We start from the raw sequence: 9,923 nt of genomic DNA, 5'->3' as shown, positions 1-9,923 counted from the left end.
AAAAGCACATTTTCAATTTCTGAATTGTTGCTGCTGGGCAAGTCAGGGCAGGGTTTAATAGTGTGGCTGCACCTCTGTCTCCCCAGCTGGAGCAAAAATTATTTAAATATTTGGGCCAGTTTGTATTTTCTCATCTTTAATGGCTAGGAAAAAAAAACCAAACATTTTTGAAGGGCCTCTGAGTATTTCTATGCATTTCTTCAAACTTTTCCAATGTTTTCTCTGCATAATTTAATCTTTTGGGATAAAACTTAGGATAACCTGCTCATTTAAGGGCGAAAAATGTTCTTCTATGGAAGAAAAAATTTAGTTTGTGCAAAGTTAAATACATTTTAAATAATTGTACAAAAAAGTATAGTTTTATCTCTAGCTTAAGGATTTGCCACAGTGATATCAGGGATGTTATTTGACATTGGACAAATTATACCACTGATATTCTAGTAAACCCACCAAAAGTTGAAAAAATAAAGTGTTCTGCTGCTAAATTCAAGTTAATTTGACCCATAATTCAGGGCTGATGGAAGCAAATCCCAACTCTGGGGTAATTTAATCTAATTTAGAATCATTTCAAACTGGGTGCAAAGGTTCCTTGGAGCAGTTAATGTAACTGAGGGTTTTTTTGAGATCAGTGATGTGCAAGGAGGAAGATCCTGGTTCTGCTCTTGATAGAGCTGAATATTAATGAGTTTGTATTGGTACAATTTGGCCAACATGAAATAAAGTTGATTTCTCTGTGGCAGATCCTTCAGAGAGAAATAAGGACTCAAACTATTCTTTTTCACACAGTTATTTAAAATATATTAAAATATATTTACTTTGCACAAGCTGAATTTTCGATCCCATTGAATACTTCTTCTTTTTGACCTGGCATAATCGGTTCTGTCCAGAACTAAGGAAAATATTTTCACTTTGCTGCCTGAGCACCTTTGGCTCCAGGTTCTGTTTTACCAGCCACTCTTCCCACAAGAGAAATGCAGCCACAACTTGCTTGATTGCTGGATAATAGATGGAAGAAATGAAAGAATAAATGCCTCTGTGGAGCCAGACCCAGAGCAGAGCCAGCTGAGATGAGGGCTGTGACCTGTGGCACTGCTCTGCTGGATCTGGGGCTGTGCCCTCTGTGCCCCATCTCCATCCCATCCCCACTGGAATGACAAATTCCCACTGGGGAGCCACAGAAGGCTCTGCTGGGAGATCTTTTCATCGCTGCTGCTCCAAAAGGGCATTTTCCCTGCAAGCCATCGCAAGGGATGTGTGAATTACTCAGCCAAGGCTGGTAATAACACCCAGCAATTATACAGTCCTCTAGACATTCAGTGGATCATTCAAACTCTGACATTAATCGAGTTGAACTGCCTCTTCTCCTCTGCTCTTCGCCTTAAAATCCTCTTTAGCAAAAAACTTTGGCACACACAGGCTGGCTGAGTGACCAGCAAAATCTCCATCTTTGTGGGCAGAAAGAAACAAGGTTGAAGTCTGAAGTAAAAACACAAGGCTGGCTTGTAAATTTATACTGCAGGATAAATCTGGAGTGATGCAGTTGTGACAAGACAAAGATGGACTTGAGACCTCTCAGTTGCAGAGATATTCAAAACAGGGTTTTTTGGTTTTGGGGTTTTTTTGGGGGGGGTTAATATGCATTTTCTTTACTTTTCTTTACTTCTGCAGGTCCTAATGAGTGGTGAAATTCCGATCCAGCGAGCTGGGTGTGCTGTGTCTGCCTGGAGGGAGGGCTGGCACACCGGAGAGGCCCCTGGTGATGAGAGGATCAAAGAGGAGCAGAATCCTCGAGTCCAGCGAGCTGTGTCCGCCCAGGAGAGCGAACAGAGCCTTCTGCTTTTCCCTCTCTTCAGATCCCGCGTGGTTCCTGATCAGGCTGATGGGGACGGACAGACAGACAGACAGACTGTGCCGTGCCTGGGTGTTCCTGATAAGCTATCAGGAATTAGCGCCGCACGTATTCCTCCTCTCTTTGATGAATCATTAGCAGCCGATTTGCAGGAGCTTTGGGGCAAGTCCCCGCCGGTTCTCCCAGTGCAGGAACACGGATTTGCTGTTTGCTGGACACTGCCCACTCCTCTGACTCACACTGCAGCAATCCCTCCTTTCTGCTCGGGTTGGGATGAAAATCACCCCCGGGAAGGGATGGAGAGCGCTGCCTCGTTCAGCTGGTGGATCACAGAGGGAATCAGGGGATTTTCAAGTGGGGATGGAGACAAACCCGCGGCCATCCTGGGTTTCGGGGCTGCCACGAGGTCCCTGCACACCCTTGGTGGCCACAGGCTCTGCGGGTCATCCCTGCGGGCTGCAGATGTGGGATGCTGTCCTGGGATTGATGGATCCTCCCGTGGCTGCAGGACATCCGAGCCTGCACAGACCTGGGGCATGCTTTGGGTTGGAAAGGTCCTTTAAAAATCCATGGCAGGGACACCTCGCACTGTCCCAGGTGTCCAGCCTGGCCTTGGGCACTGCCAGCTGCTCTGGGAATTCCATCCCAGCCCCTCCCCACCCTCCCAGCCAGCAATTCCTTTCATTATCCCACCTCAATCTGCCTTATTTCAACTTCCAGCCATTCCCTGTGTGCTGTCCCTCCATCCTTGTCCCCAGGCCCTCCCTGGATCCTTCTCCTCTCCAGGTGAGCACCCCCAGCCTGGCTCCTGGAGCAGCTCCCTGTCCCCCCTGTGCTGAGGATCCCAGGACAGGTGAGTATTCACAGGGAATCCTTTCCAGGAATGCTGAAGGTCCCCATTCCCCAAAGGACTCCCTGTGGATTTTGACCTCATTACAAACTTCTCCTTGTACAACTTTCCTTTAAACTTCCTCTTGCTCCAGCCAAGACATGGAAAACCTTCAGATGAGTTCAGTCACTTATTAACTAAGGATTCCTTAAAAAGGCTCAGTTTTCTCCTTCATGCCATGGAAGTTCTTTGCATTTTCATCACTTTTTTTTTTTTTTTCCAACCTCCATGATGAATAACTGGGAAAAAAAAGAAAAAAGTTCAATTTCTTTACCACATCCAGCTGTTTGTTAGGTGGTGGAGCAGAAATCTGCGATAAGAATCAGAAGGCAGAGCCAAACTGATAAATTTCCATCTTGATGATGGAAAAAGAAAAGCAGCTGGGATTTTTCTCTCTCTGTTTTTGTTTTGTTTTTTTTTTTTTTAATTAAGTCTAGACTATATGTGTCGTGCTGCTGGGAAATAATCTGGAAATATTTACCAAATTGCATTCTGATGATGATGTCAATAATCAAGTGAAAAGAATGAGCAGAGGCTTAATTTAGGAGAGAAAGGAAATCTCTGATTTGCAGCTCCGTGTTGCTTAAGAGAGCAGCCCTGAGCTTCAAAGACAGAGCTGTTCTTTCCTCCCAGTTGGTAAAATTCATTCTCAGCAGCACTTGTGAGTGCCATGAAACCAGAATTTCTCATCCCAAACTCCAGAGGAGGGATGGGGCTGAGGAGATTTCACTTTTTGGTTTCCTGTTTTAAATCCAGAGCAGCCATTCCAGCCTTCCAAAGGATTTCTTCAGCAAACCTCAAGGAGTGAAAGAAAAAAAAAAAACAACTGCAAAGTTTTATGGTCTCTGCTCTGAGATTTTAGTCTTTGTGGTTGGTACACAATTTCAGTTTATTCCTATATATTTTTTGTTGGTTTCACCAGCTTTTACAGAGACAGGGCAACTGAGAGGTGTTTTAAAAGATTTTATTCCATTTTCAGTCTCAAGGAATAGTGAGACACAAGAGATGCAAAACTCCAGGCCATTCCATCAGAGCCTAACTAATTTCCTGGTTACAACACCTCAGAAATGTTCTTTAGTTTATTGGTTTCTGCTACACAATGCTGTCATTTTTTTTTTAACACTAATTATTTCTATTTTTTCTTTATGTGGCCTTGCTAGAATGTATCTTTTATAATTTTAATTTTCTGAAATATCTAGTCTTTTTGTAAGGCTGTTGTAGTTGTTTTGGTTTGTTAATTTGAGATTTTATTCATTCTGAGATTTTTTGGTTAATGCATTTGTGGTGGTTAATTACTAATGCATTCATTTTTTGTTGTGAGATAGGATTAGGAGAAAGGTAAAGTAGGCTTAAAATTCATATGCATATATTGAAAAGGTAACTGCCTGCAGAGTGTGTCATTCAAGCATTTATTTAGGTGTACATTAGGTATGCCTAAAAAGGTCATAAAAGAAAATTCCCCTTATTGGCTGCCTAATTTCAGAGGCCATAACCAGCTCAAGGTGTTCCCCTGCTCTGGTGTGGATCCTGTTGCAGCCTGGCTGCCAAAGGAATTCCAGATGTGCTGGGGCAGAGGAGGAGGAGGATGGGGAGCCAGCACAGAGCAGGGTGTTCCTGAGGAAAAAACCTGGATTTTGGCCCTTTTTGACCTAAAATAATATATAATATAATCTAATCCCTTATAATAAAATAATATATAATAATGTAATCCCATTTGGGGGTTATATTTGAAGTGGTGCAGAGGAGGGAAGCAGAGCTTGGTGTCCAGGTGTGGCAATTTGGCTGCTGAGGGGCAAAGGGATGATGGGGATGGGAGCTCCACCCTGCCCTGCTGCCTTGTGCAGGCTGCCCCAGAGCAGGGGCTGGGCAGAGCTCCAGAATAAAGCAGGGATTGATCCAAAGGATCTCCTCCATGCACCCACCTGGGGCAGCACCAGAGCCCAGCCAGGGCTGCACCCAAGATGAACCAAAATGGCCCCAAAATGCCCGGCCGGGCACGGGGTCTCTCCCTGGGATCAGCTCTGCTCCATTTGCACCTTGCAGTTCATTGTCCCATCCCAGCTTCAGCCCCTGCAGTCCCACCCTGCTTGTTTTTCTCTCTCCAGCCCACGGGGTTTGTGCTCTGGGGCTGAGATTGGGATCATTTGTCCTTGGTGCCCAGCTGGAGCAGGAATTGTTATGTCTCCTGCTCTGTGCACAGAGCTCAGCATCCCCTGATGTGAAGCTCAGACCCACATAAAGCAGCTCAGAATGTGAAAATGGAAAAGCCAAACCCTGAGGCATCAGCACAACTTCAGGAAGGACTTCCCAGGACAGCAGGGATGGGGACAGAGAGGCCCAGGTGGTGCTGAAGGCTCTGGATTGCTCCTCACCATCCTCCTCCATGCCTGCTCATCCCTCAGCCCGCCAGGCTGGTGGAACCTGTCAGACCACACGCTCTCCCTGCTGCCTGACAGCTCTTCCCAAGCTTTGTTTGTGTGCTGGAGCTGGGAGATTTGAATTCCAAGTGCGTGGGGATGGCTCCCAGGGAACGCTGCCTCCTCCCCTGCCTAATTAGAGAGCGTGCTCTGGGAGACAAAGATCTGCCAGCCTCCTTCCCCAGAGCTCCACAAGCCATATCAGGAGGTCTACAGGAGTTATTCCCTGTCCCCAGGAGCCAGGCTCGGGGTGACAGCGCTATTTATAGCAGCAATATCGTGACTCAAGTGTCTGCTCAGCAAAGGCAGGGACATTCAGATGAGGGACCTCAAGGAATTCCCGTGCCAGGACAGCTGGGATAGATCCAGTTTCCCAGGAGCCAGGAGAGATGGGTGGCTCTCACGTCCTCCCTGTCACCACAAATGCCTCCATCCACCCTGTCTGGTGGTGACAGTGACACTGCTGGTCCCCTCGTGCCCTTAGAAGGGTCTCAGTGCTCCATCAGGAGCCAGGGACAGGATAATTCCCCCTCATCCCAAGCCCTGAGCCCAGCACAGCGTGGAAAGGCACACCATGCTTCACCCAAATCATAAAAATGAAGCCATTCCAACTTCCAGCATGAAGCAAAAGGGAAAAAAAAAAAAAAAAAAATGATGCCACGAATTCCACGGCATCAACACGAAGATAAAAGCAGAGATGCAGCAGGAAGATAAAGAGATTAGAGTATCAGAATTATGACAAATCTTGCCCCTAGCAGTGCCTGTTCCCAAGGCTGCCTGCCATTTCCCGATGATAAGATCCAGGTTTGCAGGCTGGGTTGTGTTTCTTTTTCCCCTATTTGTGCTGGAAAGCTCCGAGCTATTTTTCACTGCAGGCTCCAAGATATTTGTGCTGAAAGGTTCAGCCATTTCTCCAGCTGAGGTTATAGACAACAAAAAAACAAAGCTGTTTTGTTGAGAAGAGAGAGAGGCTGAGATTGGTTAAGTTTTGCCACACTGGCCAAGAATGTGTCCTTTGAAACACCTGTGAAAATCCAAATTTAGCCAAATTATGAGTCTCTGGAAAACTATTGCTCATATATAATCAGAGTTCATGTGTGGTTCCTGAGCATCTGCAGCTGAGGGAAATGTGCCCTTAGTCCAGTGCAGGGTACAAAATGACACTGAAATTGAAAACAAGTTTTTTAAAACAAAAAAGAGAAGGCATTTAATGCTATTTTAAGAAACATTTTTCAAATTATCCTAAAATTAAAGAAGTGCAAGTAACCAGTGTTTTGATTTGAGCAATAATCTCACTGACAGTACCTTCCTAATCATGTTTGCTCTTTCCAGTACCTGCTTTTAGGTCTGTAGCTTTTATAAGTACCCATTAATAGCTAAAATATATTTTTCTCTGAATGAAAAAAAAGTGGAACAATGAAGAGATCAAGAAATGGGAATTAAAAATTTGTATCCTTTGTTTCACAGCATGGGCCTGCCCTTTAGACCATGACCACAAAAAAATTGCTTGATAATCCACGTGGTCCTGATTCAGGACAGAACCAGGGGGACCCAAAGAATTCCTTCAGCTTGTTTGAAGTGGAGTTTGCTTCTCCTCCACAATTTTTGGGGTCATTCCTGGCAAACCTTGTCCATCTCTAAGGGAATTCCCACTAAACTGGGGGCTGTGCTGCTGAAGGGGTTATCCCAGGTGTTTTAGGGACACAGGAGGTGTGCTGAGCTAAGGAAAGCTCCCCAGCCTGGAGCTGGGATGAGATGGAATCACAGCCTGGGGAAGAGGCTGCTGCAGCCTCTCCTGCAGCCTGGGAAAGGGAAGCAGGGCAGAGCTCAGGTGTGGAGCAGCAAGAACAGGATGAACGCTCTGATGGGTGCCAGGTGAGCTGCTCACAGCCAGACAGGCTCTCTCCCAGGTAATTATGGGATTGTAGAAAGGTCATGACTTAGAAATTGCCAGGACTGCTGGGCAAGAGGTTAGAAAATGCCATCTGGTCAGATTAACCCCAAACTGCTGGGCTGCAGCTTTCCTACCCTGGGATAAATGGTGTCAGTTATGGGATTCTATCACTGTCCACCCCATGATTCCTTTTCCTATATCGTGGATTTTTGTTTTAAAGCCATGGTTAAACCACACACAGTGATTTTTTTTCCAGGAGAAAGAGATGTTCCTTTGCCCAGACCCCAAATAAGTGCCAGGTAAGAAAATATCTGTAAATTCCTTACTGCAATACCAGAAAGCTCCAAAGTTTCTGGCTTTGTCTTCCACTTTCTCTCTCTGGGACCTGCAGGAGCAGCAAAGCACAACCCTCAGGCCCTTCCATGAACTTCCAGCATCCACCCCAAGACCTTCATCTGCCTTCCTCTTCCTCATGGCCTGTGCTTCTCCCTGTGTTTAACACTTGCTGAAACATTTCAGCCCTGCAACGCCAAGGGTTTGAAGCCTCTGAGTTTGTTTTCTCCCTTCCATCATCCCTGGGATATTTAGGATAAAATTCAGTGTAAAATCAGAGCCCACAGCAGGGATTCTGTGCTGCAGCCCTGCTGCTCACATCAGGTTTTCCCAGTCCTGAGCTGTGCAGCTGGGCACAATACTCACTTTGAAATCCCACACCACACACGTGATGGCTTTCATTAAATATATTAAATATATTATCTGGTGATGATGGTGCTGTGGAAAGAATGCTCTCACAGGCAAACTTGCTGCACAGGGAGGGGACCAAGGCGTTTTTTCCATTTTCAGTGCTGGTTGTAATCTGCAGGGCAATGACTGATTAAGTGGGCAGATGTTGCTCTAGGAGATAAAACTTGGAGTTGATGCCTTGTGCAGGCTGCCCCAGAGCAGAGGCTGGGCACAGCTCCAGAATAAAGCAGGGATTTATCCAAAGGATCTCCTCCATGCACCCACCTGGGGCAGCACCAGAGCCCAGCCAGGGCTGCACCCAAGATGAACCAAAATGGCCCCAAAATGCCCGGCCGGGCACGGGGTCTCTCCCTGGGATCAGCTCTGCTCCATTTGCACCTTGCAGTTCATTGTCCCATCCCAGCTTCAGCCCCTGCAGTCCCACCCTGCTTGTTTTTCTCTCTCCAGCCCACGGGGTTTGTGCTCCTGGGCTGAGATTGGGATCATTTGTCCTTGGTGCCCAGCTGGAGCAGGAATTGTTTTGTCTCCTGCTCTGTGCAGAGAGCTCAGCATGCCCTGGTGTGAAGTCCAGACCCACACACTAAAGCAGCTCAGAATGTGAAAAATAGAAAAGCCAAACCTGAGGCATCAGAGTTTCGAGTCTGATAGGTCCTAGCATGTGATACTTGTGAAAATGGGTTCTTGTAAGGACCTAAAACTTGTGGACCTAAAACCAGTTATACAGGCACCTTCCCAAAGAATGAAATATGTTGAAGGAACTGTGAGTGCTGATGTATAACATGGTTTGTCATCCACACAGAAGAAAGCAAGGTTCAGAGGAGCAGTTTCCAGATGCATGAATTGATTACTACTTGAAAAATTCCACCCTAAATCCAAGAATTCCACCCTAAATCCACGAATTAGAGTTGCTAGCCCTGGCCTAATAATCCAGTGTGCAACTTGTAACTCTCAGGAGCGAGCAAAGATCAACCTTACTGGGGAAGCAAGAACTGCAGCCAAAACTAACACAAAACTGTAACTTCCAGAGGAAATATTTAGAGGCATAATGAGAGGGATGGGAAACTAAACATGAAAATCAACATGGGGAAATGAAGCCCTCAGACTTGGCCCGTGTGCTGATGGCCACAATCAAATTAAGGCAAATTGAAAAGGGGTCAGATCAGAAAATAAAATAAAGCACGTGAACAGGGAAACGATGCAGGGCAAGAACTGCAGCAAAGCAAGAAGTAGTAGCCTCGTGCAAACTTTCATTTTCTCTATTTTTATTCTGGATTTATACCAAAGGAGTAAATTTAGCCTTTGCTTGGAGGTCAGAGAGCCACAAAGGGTTCCTCAGTTCCTTTCTTGGTGAGGGCCTGGGAGCTGCTCCATCCCTGTGAGGGTTTCTGGATGTCCAGTTTGCACATGACCAGTTAGGGACAGGCTACAGACTGGGGGGAGGATTGGGCAGGCACTGTGAGGCTTGCAAACTATTTTATTTTTCTGAGCTATTTTACTCTTCCAAACTATTTTATAACTGCCTAATAACCTTCTGGAGTGTATTTCATGTTGCTTGCAGGCCTCAAGGTCAGTATCATAAAAGAAGTGCCACTTTTAAGGGGATTTTCCAACGGTCTGACCATGTATTTTTAACATGTGGGGCTCCCACATGTTAAGTGTACAGGGAAGAGTACAGGGATGTGCCAGGGAGTGAAGGAAGCACAGCATCCTGGGGAGAGAAGAGACCTCTGCATCCATGTGGATCTGTATTTACAGTTAAATTTCAGAACAGAAATGAAATATTTATCTGCAGACCAACTGGAGAGGATACATCAGCAACATCCTGATCCCTGCAGAGGGGATACACCATGAATAAGCCACGTTGAGTCATTCCCTACAGGAATAGTGTTTTCCTCCAGGGCCACTGCGTGCTCCAGCTATTCCAGAGCCATCCCACTTGTTCTGTGTCCCCACTGACCCGCTTGGCATCTGCCTGTGCTGCTGTCAGAGCGAGTTTACTCCCACCACAGGGCTGGGATTTATATCTGACATGTGTTCCTCCTCTCCCCAACACTCCAGCTCTCTTTCCATGTTCTCTAAAAGAAAAAGGGATGTTTTTCAAGCCCAGCCTCAATTTTGCAGTCGGAGTTC

The sequence above is a fragment of the Fringilla coelebs genome (genome assembly GCF_963513975.1).
Source record: "Fringilla coelebs genome assembly, chromosome: 9".
Taxonomy (NCBI): Eukaryota; Metazoa; Chordata; class Aves; order Passeriformes; family Fringillidae; genus Fringilla; species Fringilla coelebs.
The sequence above is the reverse complement of the archived record's forward strand: the minus strand, read 5'-3'. Positions refer to the sequence as shown.